This window comes from Vicugna pacos, chromosome 1 (assembly GCF_048564905.1).
Source record: "Vicugna pacos chromosome 1, VicPac4, whole genome shotgun sequence".
NCBI classification, from domain to species: domain Eukaryota; kingdom Metazoa; phylum Chordata; class Mammalia; order Artiodactyla; family Camelidae; genus Vicugna; species Vicugna pacos.
Window position 1 is genome coordinate 109,845,019 of NC_132987.1, and position 18,075 is coordinate 109,863,093.

Sequence of the window (18,075 nt, forward strand, 5' to 3'; positions counted from 1 at the left end):
CACCAATTTAGAATTTTATATCCAGTGAAATTATCCTTCAAAAGTAAAGGGGGAAATAAGTCTTTTTTTTTTTTTTCAAATAGAAAGCCATTACCAGCAGACCAGCCCTACAAAAAGTTTTTAAAAATTCTTCATGGAGAAGGAAAATTATATAGGTCAGTATGCCAGACGAAATAATGACAGTCTAAAGAGGTACATGTTGTAACCCTTTGAATCAGTGAATATGTTATCTTACATACAAATAGGGACTTTTCACATGTGACTGAAATAAGAAATTTGAGATGGAGAAATTTTTCCAGATTACCCAGCTAGATCAAATACAATCACAAAGGTCAATACAAGGAGAAGAAGGAGGTGGAGGAGTTGAGAAGAGGATGTAACAAAAGAGGCAGTGGTCACAGCGATATATGATTATGAGCCAAAGAATGAAAACAGGGTCTAGAAACTGGAAAGGGGAAGGAATAAATTCTCCCCAGAGCTTTCAGAAGGGATGAAGCTTTTAATTAACCTTGATTTTAGCCCCATAAGACACAGTTTTGGCTTCTGTTGTTCAGAGCAGTAAGGTAATACGTTTGACGTTATCCTCCTAAATATATCTAACTACTTAAATAAATATAAGTAAACAGCAAGATAATAAATAACCATAACCACTAAGCTTGTGATAATTTGTTAAGCAGCAATTGGATAATAATACAGATTTTTGGTACCTGGAAAGTAGGTAGGTAGATAGATAGATAAATAAATAGTTATAATAAATATTTACAAGGAAATGACTTTGGAATGGAGTAATGGGTAAATGTAAAAAGCATGTTAAGGAGCATAAATAGAAACACTGAGATTGTCTTGAACATTGTTAGTATAAATATGAATGTTAATGACTGTGCTGGAGAAAACTTAGAATAAAGTAAGAAACATGTTAAAGAAAACCTATACTGTCTAAGGGAACACTTACATCATTATAAACAAACTGTTGGTAGGTATGTATATTAAGAGCTGCTAGTGAAAGCTCAGGAAGAAATGAGAACACTTCATCAGAAGCTGGAGTAAAGGAGATCCTTGTGATACAGCGGTAGAAAACTTGAATGAACTACATGCTAAATTAAGCAAGAAGTGATGAAATGGAATATTTAGCTGAGTATACTTCTAAAAGAGTGTTGAGGGTATGGACTTATTTCTCCTTACAGCTTGTGGGTAAATGCGAAAAGAAAGAGATACACTGAAAAAAGAACTGATAAAAAGAATCCAAAACTTGATGAGTTGAGAAGCATTTATATAGAATAAAAAGAACTTAAAATTAAGAATTTCACCATCAGGAAAGCATGATCTAGAGGGGGCAAAAAAAAAGAGAAAAAACCCTGAGAAGGTGGCTGATGACATTTTTCTATTACCTCAGAAAAATCAGAAGTTCAGAGATCTGTGTCACACAAAAGTTACTTTGAAGAGACATCATTTATCTCCTGAATGCATTCAGTCATCTCAGCAGAAGCTAAATAGAAATAAGATTATCTAGAAAAAAGATCTTTAGAGAAGCCTCTTGTCCAATAAATCCCCATTACATACCCAGGAGATCCATAAGGGTCTTGATAAATTTATATCACCAGAAGCACTGACATCTTGGCCTAAAAGAGACAGAAAAAAATATAAAACCAGGGAAGGCTTTGGAATCCTCAAATTCTATAGTTAGAAAAGAGGTTGGTAAGATAACTCAGCTGCAAACATGTTCTATTTTTCAGAAACAAACAAACAGACAGAAAACCGAGGATGATTCTGAGAATAGAAATCTGAGCCCAGAGGGAAGAATTTAAACACAGAGGGTGGAGCCATGATCCCAGCAGGCAGAGTCATGATCCCACAGAAGTTTATTCCCAAGCCTTGAAAATTAATGTTATTTCCTCACCTGGACTTTTAAATGTCTTAAGATCAGTGACATCATTTTTGTGGAGGTGGTAATTAAGTTTATTTATTTATTTATTTATTTCAATGGAAGTACTGGAGTCTGAGCCCAGGACCTCGAGCATGATAAGCACACACTCTACCACTGAGCTATGTCCTCCCCCCACAAATTTTCTTTCATTTTTCTTCCCTTTTTAAAGGAGATATCTGTAGCTGATATTCTATGGCTGTCCCATGGTTGTATCTTGGTAGTAAATCACATGTTTTTGATTTCACAGATGCATGAACAGAGAATTTTGTCCCAGAATGGATCATAATCAGAGTCTAAGTTGCACATGATGTAAATGATTTAGGTGATTAAATTAGAAACTTTCCAGCTGATGAGCTTTAGACGAGATTTTGAACCTTAAATTGAGTATGTATTTTGTAGAGATACCAGAAAATATTTGGATGGAGTGAATGTATTTTGCATGTATGACAGATGTGAATATATGGGGGCCAGAAGAGAGACTATGGTAGGAGGAATATGTTGTGATCCTCTTAACTGGGGAATATGTACGTTACATGTGAAACAGATGTTGCACATTGGATTAAGAATCTCTAACTGGGGTCTACAGGATTAGCCCTGTAGGATGAATCAAATCACAAATGCCCTAATAAGGAAAAGATGGAGACAAGAGTCAGAGAGGGAGATATGATAAAGAAAGCAAGGTTGGAGTGACATGTCCATGACCACCTCTAGCATCTGTATTCTCTCTCTCTCTCACACACACACACACACACACAGAACAAAAACAAAAACAAAAACTTCCAGAAGAAGACGATAATTTGTGTTGTTCTAATGCATTAGGTTGTAGTTAATTTATCTGAATAGCAACAGAAAACAAATATAATCAGAAATTCTAATCTACATTAGAAATGGAAGAGTCAGAGCATTAACAAAGGTAAAATAAATCTTTAATTTTGCCCATTCTTAATTAATGTAAAAGGTATCTGTGTTTAAAGTAACACGAATGTGAGGTCAAATTTTAGCCTAAAGCAAGCAGAAGAAAAGAAATTTGAAAAATCAGATAAAAAAGGCAATGAAATTGAAAACAAGAAAAAAAATAGGGAAAACCAACAAAACAAAAACTGTTCCTCTAAAAAGACAAGTCAAATTGATAAACTTCTAGCCAGAAGTAACAAGAAAAAAAGAGAGATGCAAATTACCAACACTGAAATAAAATCAGGGTCATAATTACTCTTTCTATGGATGTTGAGAAATACGATGAACAACTCTATAGCCAAAAGTTTGATAATTTAGCTGAAATAGATAAATTCCTTGAACTGCATAAACTTCCAAAGTGCACACAAGGGGAAACAGATAGTCTGAACAGGCCTGTAGTTATTAAATAAATTAAATTCATAATTAATAACCTTAAATAAGGAAGCTCAAGGCCTAGATGATTTCATCAGTGAATTTTACCAAATATTTAAAGACAGAAATTATATCAATTATCCAAAATCTCTTTCAGAAACTAGAAGCAGAGGGAACACTTCCTAATTCATTCTATGAAGCCAGAATTACCTTAATATTAAAAGCAGATAAAGATATTACAGAATGGAAAACAAAAGATCAGTATCTCTTACGAGCATGTATGTAAAATTCCTCAACAAAATATTATCAAATCAAAGTTGAAAATGTATAAGAGAATTCTATGCCATAGTCAAGTGGAGCTTCCTTCAGGTGGGCAGAGCTGCTTTACATTCAAAAGTCAATGTAATCCGAATCTCATATGCCCAGATTTATCCCTTCCCTGCTCCTTTCCCTGGTAACCATAAGATTGTTTACTATGTCTGAACATCTATGTCTGTTTTGTGGATGAGTTCACAGTGTCCTTTCTTTCCCCATTTTTTTCCTATTAGATCTCTCATATGAGTGACATCATATTGGTATTTTTCTTTCTCTTTCTTTGAAATTTGTAAATGTTAGCTACTATATATAAAAATAGATTTTAAAAAACAAGTATAGCACAGGGAACTATATTCACTATCTTGTGATAACCTTTAATGAAAAAGAATATAAAAATGAATATATGTATATATATGCATGACTGGGGCATTGTGCTGTACATCAAAATTGACACATTACAACTGACTGTACTTCAAAAAAAATCAGTGTAATCCACCACATTACAGACTAATGAATAAGAAAGTCATATACTCCTATTGATTAAGACAGAAAAGGCATTTGACCAAATACAAATCTATTCAAAATAAAAACTTCCAGCAAGCTAGAATAGAGGTGAAAGCTCTCCCTCAATCTGATGAATATTCACACAAATCCTACAGATGCCATTTACTTACCATTGAGAAACTGGAAGCTTTTCTTCTAAGACTGGGAACATAGCAAGAATATTCTTTCTCACATTCCTATTCAACATCATCTTGTAAATCTTAGCTAGTGCATAAGACACGGAAAATAAATTTAAAAATTACAAACAGAAAAAAAGGAAGAAAGTGGTTTGCTTTCATATGACACGATTGTCTGTGTAACAAATACCAGGGAATAAACAGCAACAACAACAACAACGACAAGACCTCCTGAACCTAATGGCAAGTATAACAAAGTCTCAGGAAATAAGATTAATATGTGAACGTTAACTGTTTTTATAAATATCAGAGAAGAACAATTGGAGAGTTGAAATTTTTGAAAAATACTATTTACAATGGCATGAGAAAGAAGAAACTCTTAGATATAAATCTAACAAAGATGTACAAGCCCTATAAATGGAAAACTACAAAATGCTGATGAGAAAAATAAATGGTGAGATACTTAATGTCCATACTTTAGAAGACTCAATATTTTTAAGATGCTAATTCTTCCCTATTTGATGTTGTAGATTCCATGCAATCTCAGTCAAAATCCCAGAAAGTCATTTTGTAAATATCAACAAATAGTATCTAAAGTTTATATGAAAAAACAAAAGACCTTAAATAGCTGTTTATAGTAAAGGAAACTGGGTGGCGAGTAGGTGGGAAATCTCTGTAACTAACTTCACAATTTTTCTGTAACTTTAAATGTGTTCTAAAAATAAAGTTTATCTTAAAATAACTATTTCCCCTGAGTGAAGTACATAAACAGCAAAGGAATTTTCTTCAGTCCATCCATTACTTTTCTGTCTTCAGTCTAAAGAAAACAATTATCTTCAGGCTCTGAATATATCTTCAGATATTGCAACTGATCAAATAATCCCTTATATTAATACTTAGTATTATGTACATGCGTTTTAGTTCTTAAACAGATCATCAACCTTAACCACCATCAACTATTTCTTCTACTTATATAACCCTCAAGGGGACATGAGAATATCCTGTTGTTTAAATATTTCATTAAAAAGTGGAAAAAAAAAGTGTCTTTACATCGATATATTAGTTTAATTGAATTAATTTGCAGTTGCAAATTATGATTATTATCAAATTCAGTCGTACTTACTTTTATCTGGTTTTACCCATTATTTATATACCTGCAGTTGAATATACAAGAACACCCTTCCTTCACTTTCAGTGAGAATTTAGGTATGTAAGCGAACCAGCTCTGCACTTAGACAGCTGGGATTCTAAAATTCTAGCTATGTCAGTTACAAGCGATGTGGTGGGAAATTCACACAAACAACTTCTCTTCATTTCTAAAATGGAGATAATGACAAGTCAAAATATTGTTGAGAGGTTTAAACGAGATGATAGAAAGCCCTTAAAACATTATCTGACACATAATATACTCTTAAAAGTATAATTATTAGAAATTATTACTTGAATTTGTAAAATTGTTGGTTTGCAATCTTCAGAGTTCCTCAGGTGAAATTTGAAACTGGCCCCCATACATAGAGAGCAAGGACAGACCAAAGAAAAAGGCAGATCACTCCAGATTGATAGATGGCAAGTTTAATAGGCAGTAGATCTCTGTAACCAGCTTAAAGTTTTTATAGAGGTTTTAACTGGATTCAGTCACATATTCAGTCTGGATGGTTTCAATAACACATTACTCTCTCAAGGCTGTGTCTTTAAAACAGCTGCTGGAATGTATATTCCAAGGACAAGGGAAGAGGTGAGGGGTCTCTGATTGTCTGGCTGCATCTTATGGATCAACCTTTGGTCACATCCTCTTGATGACTTCCTCGAAGTAAAACAGGCTCCAGATAAATGAGGATTGTTCTGATATAGCTGTTATTGTACAAAGAAAGGGACCAAGAGAGAGTGGGGAGAGAGAGAGAGCCTAGAATTAGGAGGAGGGAAAAGTAAGCTATAGTATAAAGAAGAATTAGAAGAAAAGATAGACATTGAAACAATCATACCCCTATTGGAGGGAATAGTACACCACCTTCGTATTTCATTGATTGTTTGAATAGGGAATAGAATGTTAGGCAAAAGCTATCATAATAGTAAATAGCAATAGAGTTCCACAACTTTAATTTAATTGGAGAAAGATATGAACTGAAACCTTACCCTTACTTTTTTGCAAAAAGAAGCAATACTTAGAATGGTTTAAGGCAAAGATTTAGAAAATGGATAGGAGCTTTCTAGGTAGATGTGACATCAAGATAACTCAAAGAATGGCAGAGACTTAATTAAAAAGAAATGGAAAAAACAAGAAAGGAAAATGAAAAAGAAACTGTCATGAATAGTGTAAATAACCCTAATCGGTTTCAGATACGATAGATGGATCAATAGTTAGTTAGATAGCTAGACATATGATAGATTTGATGGATTTGCTCCCTTTTGAAAAAAATCAGCTGGCAATTAATCAATTGCAAATGAAGCATTTAGTAGGACAGTCCAATTTTGTTCAGGAATTTCTATTGCAATAGCGTTGTTCTATGTCTGTCTATTTTAAAGAAAATCTACCTATCGATCTATCTATCTATCGATCTATCTATCTATCTATCTAACATCATCCCTCTTTCTGTCTATCCCCCTCCAAGGAGGGGAAAATAAGCTATCTTACAAAGAAGACTCAGAGGAAGATGAGTCAAAACATATTCTTCTACCTATTGCAGAGAACGGAAAATTACCATTAGAGTCAGACATTTGTTATTTTCCCCCCACAAAGTGTGAATGGAATGTTACGCCTAAGCTATCTTGGTAGCAAACAGCATTGAGTCTCATCAGCTTTAATCTAAATGGAGAAAAGACATGAAGGCAAACCCTTGTCCTTACTCACTTGCAAGCAGAAGCAATGCTTAGAGAGTTGTTTATCTTTGTTTGTGTATGAGATCATGTGTGTATATTTGATAATTTATACCTACGTATGTTAAAAATTTATTTAGAATGAGTACAAAATGGATGTTTTTTGTCAACTGAATATTCTGATGAATTCAATGCTTACACATTCTGTGAAATGTCCAAAAGATCAAACTTTTTAAAAAGTCATAGGAATATGATCCAGGAATCCCACTTCTGGGCATATATCTAAAGAAAATGCTAATTCAAAAAGATATGTGCACCCCAATGTTCATAGCAGCATTATTTATAGTATTCAAGACATGGAAACACCCTAAATGTCCATCAACAGATGAATGGATGAAGAAGATGTGGTGTATATATACATTGGAATATCATTCAACCATAAAAAAGAATGAAATAATGCCATTTGCAGCAACATGAATGGACCTAGAGATTATCATATTAAGGGAAGTCAGACAGAGAAAGACAAATATCAAATGGTATCACTGATATGTGGAATCTAAAAAAAAAAATGATACAAATGAACTTATTTACAAATCAGAAATAGACTCACAGACACCAAATGAGAAGGTGTTGGGAGAGGGATAAATTAGGAGTTTGGGATTAACATATACACACTACTGTATATAAAATAGATAAACAAGGACCTACTGTATAGCACAGGGAATTATATTCAATATCTTGTAAAAACCTGTGATGGAAAAGAATCTGAAAATGAATACAAATATATATATATATATATATGTATTCCTGAATCACTTTATTGTATACCTGAAACTAACATAACATTGTAAATCAACTATAATTCAATAAAAGAAAAATGTTTTAAAAGTCATAGATCCCATAAAATTACTGGCATAACCACCCCGGTTTCCTCAGCTTACCACTGCTGCCAGACTGTACATGGATGTGTTCACCAACTCTGGATCTTATTCACAAGCACACTAAAATTTGATGCCTGATTGTGTAGTGATGGAGTATTTTTGTCCTATCTCTCACTCCCTTTTGTTCCATTAAATTTTATTCTGTTGTCCTATTTAAGCTCTCTCTTTCAACTGGTGCTATCACCTCCCCCCTGAGTTCACAATGAGATCTCCTCTTATATGACAATGGCTAGAAGCAGACCATACTTATTATCATCATTATGAAAAACTTTATATGTTAATAACGCATATTTAGCCTTAAAATTATGTCAAACAAAAATGTGTGATTTAGAGGGTAATTCATAGTCATATAGTATCTCAGAATCTTTGCAGTGAAAATCAGCGGTTCAAAACTAGGATTCGGGATTTAGTTTGAATCATTATATAATGATTGACACCAGAAATGGCTTTTGCAATAAACCTCTGTAATAAGAACATTCCCTTTTGGGGTATCTTTTAGGGAAAAAAGAATAAGAAAAAAATCAGTTTGAGCATTATCATGGCTTAAATTTTAGATAAATGGGAACCTACTGTGGTTGCTTACCCTCATGTGGACTAGATGCTGGTAAATTTCAACAGCAGTTTTATTTCTGCAGCCTTGAATTAAATCCCTTTATTTTGTCAGATGTGACTGAGAAACAATTTCCAAAAGAAAAAAAAAAAAAAGACTAAAATAGTGAAACTTAAAAAAAAAAATCCATTCGTTTTCTAGACTTGGATCCAGTAAGAACCAGTCAAGGAAAATAATTTCTTCAAGGAAAAAGAGTTCATATTTCTTCTGAAACATCACTGTTGCCATAGTTACCGAAAGGTCTCTTTCTTTCCCCCACCCCAACAATAACATCACCATCTAGGTACACATAGCTCATAAAAGTAAACGTTTTATTGTGGAAATTTATAAGGACATGGGCTCTATTTCCAATGACTTTTAAAAACCTGAAATTGAAGGACTTTATTAATAAGTACACCTGAGTTGAACTTGATACTTTTCTGAGTGAGAGTGTAGGAGAGACGGGGGAGGAAAGAGATTGAAAAGAGTCACACAGTTTTAACTTTACCAAGGTGAAAGTGATCTAAATTAGGATTTGGACATAGTCAGTCTTCTCCACCCCACTGTATATAAACACTCCTACGTGGGTTGCCATGTCTCTAAGACTGATACCTTCATCTGGATAAGCCCCAAGGAATTAAAACATACCCACACACACATACACATGCACACCTTGGAAGAAGAAAAATATAAACCAGCTTATTTTCATTATTGGTCTTGCCAAATATAAACTTTAGAGACAAAATTTTAAATAAAGCAGCAACTATGAAAACAAACAATGAGATCCTTGTGTTCAGGATTACGTAGTTGGGGTGTGCATATTTGCAATCAAGCTCGGAGTAGAAATAAAATCTGTTTTCTCTACCTTCTTTTCCTCTTACTTTTTAAGAAGGGGTCACCAAAATCCTTACTAACAGGAATTTAATGTGTAAATATATACTTTGAGGGGAGTAAAAGATTGCTAAGAAATAAGGGGTCAATGTGCTCATTGTAAACAATTCTATCAAATAGTCCAGTCACTTCAGCGAATTACAAAACCCATCAAATGTGTTTATGATTTGGAAAGCATCTTGAAAACCAAGAAAGTTTGAAGACTTAAAAAGTAACTTGCCTACCTCAGTCTCCCCTTTTATTGCTAACGTATTAATTTTCTTCATAGTTTCCTCTTTTATACTTAAAAAATTTCTTATCCTACCCTGCATGGTATATCATAAATTACAAGTTATTTACATTAAATCCATTAAAATATGAAAGGCATTTAAGTGCTTCATATTTTAGTGTACTATTTAATTTTGAGTGAGTTATTTAAATGCCATTTTTAATATTTAATGTAGTTTTCTGGAGCAGTAATCTCAATATGATGTTTAAATAGAGAATTCAAACTGATTTTAACAGAAAAATTATTTTTAAATTTCTTTATAAAAAAGTTAATCCAACTATTTCCAAATAAAATATGTAAGCAGAAGGTTACAGTGTTTAAGAAAAACTGGTCCCTTCCTTTTAAGATGACTGCAGGATTTATGGATGTAAGCAAAGAAAGTATAAGAGGAGAAATTCTTCATGACATTATGTTTCAAAAATTTTGCATATATATATATATATATATATATACACACCATATTACATATATAATATATGTTCTATATAATGCATGTATTATAACATATTTATATTTATGATGTGTCATTCATACATTTGTGAAATAGATGTAAGTATACATGTACATGTATCTCACGTACTGAAAAGAAGTTTTTATGTCTGGTATGAGTCAGTAATAGAGGCCACGATTTCTGTTTTATAAATTTTCTCTTGATTCAAAATTTGTTTCATGGGGTGGTGGGTAGGATGTTTTATCTTTTTCTTCCACAGACTGTGTTGGCCTACCTTAGACTTATTTTGGTTTATTATTGTTTATATTTTAACTATATGTTGGAAGGGAGACTTTATCTTGCCAATCAGCTTCGTCTGGGTTTGGATCTCATCTCCTTTCACTACTTTGAGAATTTTTATTGGTCAATTTCCCCTTTTTCCTATCTCCTGACCTTCTCTTCCCAGTAAATGCAGGCTTTTGCAATTCTAAACAATCAAGAATGATCTTGAAATCCTCTTTTTGCTTATATACCCGGTTTCCTTTGCAGGCTCTTTCTCCTCTCTCACTCACTTATTTCTAAAATCTTCCTATGCCTAAAGCCAAATGCTCTTTTCCAGCTAAAGCCATCTTTTTGAGCAACTGAACCTTTTCCCATGGCTTCAGTTCCTACTTACTGGTTGTTAACCGTCCTCTGCGATCCAGACACGTACTGACAGTTACCTAATGGGGCAAGTCATCCCATCCTGCCCACCTTTAAACTGGCAGAGTCTCCTTTTCTTCAGCATCTCAGTTAATATTTCTCTCATGTACTCCCCAAGCACAAACCTTGAACTCTGCCTCCAATCCTTGTCTTTGTTTTCCTTAACCTTTGATCCGTGTGACTGTTAGGAATTCACTCCAGCTCTATCACATTGACCCTTTCTCATGTCAGACCCAAAACCCGCTGTAACCAATTAATCTGAGACCCCTCAAATGCAACTTACACACTGAAAACAGGGATATCTTCATTAAATATGCATCTAACTCTGTGAGTCATCTAATTTTAAATTCTTTAAAAACAGACTGTTGTATATACCAAAAAACTTAAATTCCTTAAAATGGCTTACATGAAAGTTTAGAATTTCCCCTCTGTCTGATGAAAAAAAGTATATTCTCATACTCACATATACACTATTCACTCACCATGCACTCTCATTTCACTCCCTGGACATTTATCAAAAGAATCATGCTTGCTGCTTCTTTTCAAGCAAAGCCTTATCATTCCCATCATCTGAGAAGTCCTTCCTCCTCTTCCCGAGGATCTCCTTTCCATCCTCTGAGACCAAACTCACTACTGACCTCATCTGTGAACCATCCTTACCTCTCCTCTTCTAAATTATAATTTTTCCATTAGGTGTTATAATTCTATTATAACATTTTAATATCATGCTTTAATTTTTGAAGATGACACTAAATTTAAACTATTGGTAAGATGTATTGAGCTCTAACAATATATGCCAAGAACTCTTCCGAATGATAGACATATAGTATTTTATTAAATCTTCACAGTCACTGCTTGTTATGTACTATTTTCACACTACAGACCAGAAAACAGATACTCATAGAAGTTAAGTATTGTACCAGATTCACTCAATTAGCACATTGCCAAGCTAGTATTTAATCCAAATGTTTCCTGAGTCCAAATCCTTTGATTTTTTTTTTCTAGTATATGATGTTTTCTTTCCAGTTGTTTGAATTCCAGGTTTCCCCTACCAGGGTAAAGTACATGACTTGAAGAAGGCTATGGAATCTTTCGCATGAACCCATTTCATTAATTTTCCAGGTTCCTGAAAGAATGCATTGCAGTGAGTGGGACAGCATTTTTCATTCTGTGTGATTTTGACATACAGTTCGTGCGTGCATCCAGTGAAAGAAACTTCACCGACCTGCAACTTTAATGTCTGGTGCCTAAAATTTTCCCAGACCACCTTAAATATCGCAGCTTAGAAAATTGGAAATAAGTAATGCGGAAAAAGGTCCAAGATATTCTACTTTGTGGTCTCTGCATGACATCTAGTGGTTGGAATTGGAAATTTTGAAGAAATTATAATTCATGCCAGAGGTGGAGGGGAAAAAAACTTATCTTGGAGTCTTTTTTCCTGACATCAAAGGAAGAGTGATACAGAGCTCCTTTACTTCTAACTTTTTTTAAAAAAGGCTTTTCTGAATTATTACTGCTTCTCATTATACATATCAAGGAAACAGAATCTGCCTCTGCGTTCAGCGATCTGTGGTCACTGGGGCTGAGGAAACATTCTCACTTACCTGTAATCAGGGCCTGCTCTTTGCAGATGTGATTGAGGAACCATTATCAGATGCAAAATAAATAAACCCTTTCAGTTTTCTTCCTCACACACGGTGTGACAATGAGCACTCTGTAAATACGCAAGCACTAATCACAAAGTAATGATACTATAATCTATGACTGTGTTATTCAAAATTATATTTTAAAAATCTCTCATGTACACCAGTTTGGGTCCTAGGCTTTGGGTCACAGGAATGACATTAGCTCCAGATCTTTGATGTTACAAGATTTGGGATCTGCCCGCTACAAGCTCATATTCCACCTAGAAAACCAACAGTGGAAACTGGTACATGATCTGTTTCTAACACTTGACACAGTCAGAGCTTCAGGGACGCAGAAAAGGATTTCGAGTTCAAGAGGTCAGAAGAGGGCTCTTAGCGGAGGATGAGTTTGCTGATAGGTGGACAGCAGACGGCAAAATTGCTAAGACAATAAGCAGTTGAGCAAGGATCCTGGCTCCCCTGCTTTCCTGCAGTGGGACCTTGGGCAAGCTGCCTAACAGCTCTGCATTTTACTTTCGTCATCTGTACAACAGAGTAAAACTCAGCCTCTATTTCATTTGGTGAAGATGAACACAGTGCCTGTATACGATGAATCATCAGCCCTTTTAATTGCACATAAATGAAAAAAAGAGTCTTCAAAGCAAATGATATTTCCTGAGAAAAATAAGTAGGGATAAATAAATATTCTCTACCTGACACCAAGACATGGACAAGAGAATTTGAAAAGTGATCATAAATATTTTATGGCAATCTCTTTCTTTCTTTCTTTCTTTCTTTCTTTCTTTCTTTCGGAGGAGGAGGAGGTTGGTAATTAGGGTTATTTATTTATTTTTTTAATGAAGGTACTGGGGATTGAACCCAGGACCTTGTGCATGCTAAGCACATGCTCTACCACTGAGCTATACCCTCCCCTATGGTAATCTACTTAAAAGGTACATGCCGTGGACTCTTAGAATACATGTCATGCAGATGGAGCGCAAGTCCTTGAAGCCCAGCAAAAACTAACACATACTGTTTTTTCATTTTTCTGTTACTGCAAGGTACTTTTTTGGCCACAATATGAACCAAAGTAAACAGGTACAGCTCCCGAATCATAGGCTTTTATAAAAATCAACACCTAAGACATAACTTAATTCACAATAACTTTCTCTGTTTTACTGAAGACTAATCAGTTTACAATGTTGCATCGTTTACTGGTGTACAGCATAACGTTTCCGTCATACATACAGATACGCATATTCTTTTTCATATTCTTTTTCGTTATAGATTACTACAAGATCTTGAATAAAGTTCCCTGTGCTATACAGTAGGTCCTTGTTGTTTATCGATTTTATACATGGTAGTTAGTATCTGCATATCTTGGACTCCTAATTTATCCTTTCACACCCACTTTCTCCCTTGGTAACTGTAAGTTTGTTTTCTACATCTGTGAGTTTGCTTCTGTTTTGTAAATGGGTTTGTGTAATTTTTTTTTTTTTTAGATTCTACTATCAGTGATATCATCAGAGATCATTTCTGTAGTTCATTATTTTATTTTAAATGAGAGAAGGTCAGCCAGTAAGTGTTTAGGTTTGCAGGGTCTATTGTTCAAGATTATTGGATCAGCAAACCCTAGAATTAACTTCCAGGATGAAGAATAAAGGGAAAGGAAAAAAAAAAAAAACACCCCACATAGGTTCAAAGGAGACTTTTGTTGAAGAGGTGGGCTTTCCTGTGGTCTTTGAAGTGGGAGAGGCTGAGTGCTACTTAAATCCTGGGACCTTGCGATGAGTGAACTGTACGAGAGATTGCTGATGGACCTGGCATCTCACAGTGGTTGTTTTGTGTCTTGCTTTGAGAAGGTTGGTGATAATTAAACTCCTTTTCCAGCATGATCTTTGTTTCTAACCCAAGTATCCTATTTAAGAAGAGCCAAGTAGTATAAGCATTTTTTTTTCTTTGCTACTGCTGAAACTGACTCCCTTAATTTCCTCCACATTTATTTTCCCCAAATGTGTGTATTGTTAGTTGAAGAAATGATTTCCTGAGTAGTAGGGGGCGGGGTGCCACATATGAACGCACATGAGAGACAGACAGAGAGAGATAGATGGAAGGACGTATACAGACAGAGACAGGGGAGTGTGTGTGTCTGTGTGTTTTTATAGATCTGCTTCCAGAAAGCTCAGCCTTCACCTTCTCAAGACCATTTCGTTTAAAATGTTATCTTTGCCTTTGTGTTATTTATCTGTGTGAAATAGCTGGCCGATTTAAGTGCTGACTTTATGCAAGACTGGCATCTCCACAGTGATATTTAACAGACCTGAACTAAACAAAAGCTTATTCAGTTTGAGTCATTTAAAATATTTGGTCATTTTTTAACTCCATGTAAACTTTCTAGTTAAACCTCATTTCAAATAGTGAAAGAATTAGAGCCTGACTAGAGGGCCTGACTGACGATGGTTTCTCAATAAATATTTCTGATTGATAAGCCGAAAATGAGTGAGTATGTTTGCTTTTATGGGACTAACAGACTTAAAAAGGAACAAGTAATAGCATTTCAATTCTGAATTGAATCATAATACTAAAATACTGAATCTCTGTACTGCTTGTCTTTTTAGCTGCCTTGCCCTGTTCATTTCTGATACTGCCTTTTTTCTGTTTTTTTCTTCTCTTAAATAACAAGGACCAGATTTGTGAATATCCAGTACCTCCCCTGCTGGAGATGAAATCAGTAGTTTGAGCTTCTTGACTTTGAAAACAAACTATAATGTATAAGTTAGATTAAATACTTTAGGTATATTCAGTACCTTCTTTATTAAAACATGTTCGTCTCTTGCTAACATATAAAATGCCTTTTCATGGACAGGTTTTTGATATCTGCTTCCCTTTCTTTATTTACAATGAAGTTTAAATTTTAAAATATACTACATGTAACACAAATTTAAATCTCTTACATTTTTAGTAACATTTACTTTTGAAATTACCCAAAGTAGGGTTTCAAAGAAAAGTTCCACATTTTATTAGATACCCATCTCTCACTGTGTTCGACTTGTAGAATCATCTGGCTGCAACATACCAGGCTGAGCTAACACTTATATTGGCGTATTTGGCATAGATCAGTTGATTTGGGATAAACTGACAAGGCCATCAAAATCTGATGAAGAACAAGAAGACATTGCTGCTTCTAACATTTGTAAATGCCAAAACACATAGGTATTTTATACGGTGAGAAGGAAGTTCATGTGAATCTGTCTGATTGCTTGGATGTAAAAGTAATGTTTCTATAAATACAAGTAAAACGTTCTGGATTTCTTAGTATGTAGGAGAAACCAATTTTATTCTTTCCACTCTGTCTTAAATAAAAGTTTACTAAACAAAACCTCCAGCAGAATATATCACTGCTGACAATTATGATTAGTGATTAAGACCTATGATTTGTTATAAAGAAAGATCCAACCCACCCAATAACTATAGTCCATTCCAGTGTAGCAATCTAAATTTCAAACAGCTGTCTAGTGAATGTTTCTTGTCCCCCCCCCTAACTTGAGCCTATAGCCCTGGGAGCCTGCAGTGTAAGGAGAGAGTCCAATGGCTACGTTTCCTTCTCCTTACCTGACCTGGTCCTCTTCTGCCTGGAGTGCTTGACAGGGCCAAGGTGAGATGATATGGAAGAAATGAACATAGGCTTATGGTTCATTAAGGCACAATTGCAACATGATGTTAGTGCTCTAGTGGTGTTGGGCTCGGTCAATATTGAAAGTGGACTTGTTCTCCGATGGGATGTTCTGAAGTTTCCTCAGAGATCCTTTCTGAGATCTTTCAACTACTATAAAGTAGGTACTTCTTGTTGGAGATACATTTCCTCTCTTGATGATTGTCCTGACCACGATCTCATATACAATAACTCAAGCCCAGCATGTTCTTGCATCTGATGCTTGGGAAATCCGTTCTTTTGCTTTATCATAAAAATATACTTCTCTTTATCCTTGTAAGCTATAACACTTTCAGTGTCTCCTGAAGTCCAGGGGCCAAACTGAGTTCTCAGAGTTTTGTGTTATGTTGTGTTTTGTTTTCCTGAAATCCTGCTTGTTATTTGACAGGCTGAAAGAGAAATGTCTTCTTCCATTCCCCATGGATGGTGATGGATGAATGGAATGCCAGGCACAATGATACTCCCTCAGAACAAGCTCTCACTCTCTTTCTTTCTTTGTCTTATATAATGCGTGAAACACTAATAGCAGAAGGATAGGTTTTAGATCATCCTTTGGCAAATTTGAATCAATCATCTAGCAATTGCTTTTAGAATGATGAGAGTGAGGGTATGTGTGTTTGGGGATAAGTTTTGCAAGTATAGTTTTGTTCCTTAAAAGGTGAGTGTGGATTTTATATAAAATTGTGTATTTGAAACATATTTTGGAAGCTATAAGGTGTTCTATATTCATTATCATCATCTCCAGCCATGAATTCATAGGGTGTTCAGATCCTGCAACCTTCTTATGATAAACATGCATGGGTTTTATGTGTTCTCCTCACCTTCCTGGCTTCTGTAGATGATCATTCTTCATGCAAAGAGATGGGATTACCCATGATTTAGAATCTTTCTGAAGAGATCCCCAATAACGACATTTGCATTCTTTTAGCTTGGGAAGATCAAAGCAATAGGAATACAGAGTCCTGTACAAGCCCTGCAGAGGTTGAAGGATAACGTTCCCCAGGCCAGCAACACATCTCTGTAAGCTGAATTATAGGGAGGATGTGGGGAAGAGGGAATGAAACTGTCTATTAGTTGAATAATGGAAAAATATAGTAAATTCCATGAAGCAGACAAAGGCTAGAGGGCCTGGGTTTCTTACATGTAATAGCTGTGCAGCAAGAGAAGAAGAGAATATATTTACCTTATATGGAAAAGTATCTTCATGCTGGGTTTAAGACTCGAACAAAATTTGGATACTTTTCAAAAGCAAAATTCTATATATTCTCAAGTGCTTTCTCTTTAATATCCAATATTCTTAGACTTTTAAATACAAGTGGAAAATACTGTCATTGAAATGTAAGCACAATATTTTCAAATTGCAATCTATAATTCTTCTTCCTAAGGGGTTGCTCTCCAATGACTTTTTTTGTTGTTGTTGCAAAATCTGTCTTACTCAGTAACTGTCTTATGTCTGAGACACTAAATACAATGATAAGAAAAGGATAATTGTTCTACACTTGATTTTCTTTAAAAGTTAGGATGACTTTCAACACAGCTTATTGTAAAGTTGGCTGCTATATTGAGGATTTTCAAGCAGAAGTAATACTCCATTATGAACTGCTTTGATGCTTCACTCATTGGTAGTTACTCACGCCCAGCATTTTCTTCTCTCAACTAAACTTAAGTCACGTTTAAATTACAGCTAATATGTAATTTTCAGAACCAATTTGTTATTACTCCGAAGTCAATTACTGTATTTGACTTACACATATAACCAGCTATTGAAAGATGAATGCAGAATTACTCAAAGATGCTTTAATAGACTCTGAATTCTTAACTATATGAATGCTGAAAAAAATTACTCAAAATCATGATT

The 18,075-nt window shown here is 34.7% G+C and overlaps 1 non-coding gene across 1 annotated transcript; it reads right to left on the reverse strand.

Annotated features, from left to right (window-relative positions):
• Positions 1–13,363: 13,363 nt before the first annotated feature.
• On the reverse strand, positions 13,364–13,435 carry TRNAA-AGC (transfer RNA alanine (anticodon AGC)). Its single transcript has one exon. It is a non-coding gene; the product is annotated as a tRNA-Ala (tRNA).
• Positions 13,436–18,075: the final 4,640 nt, after the last annotated feature.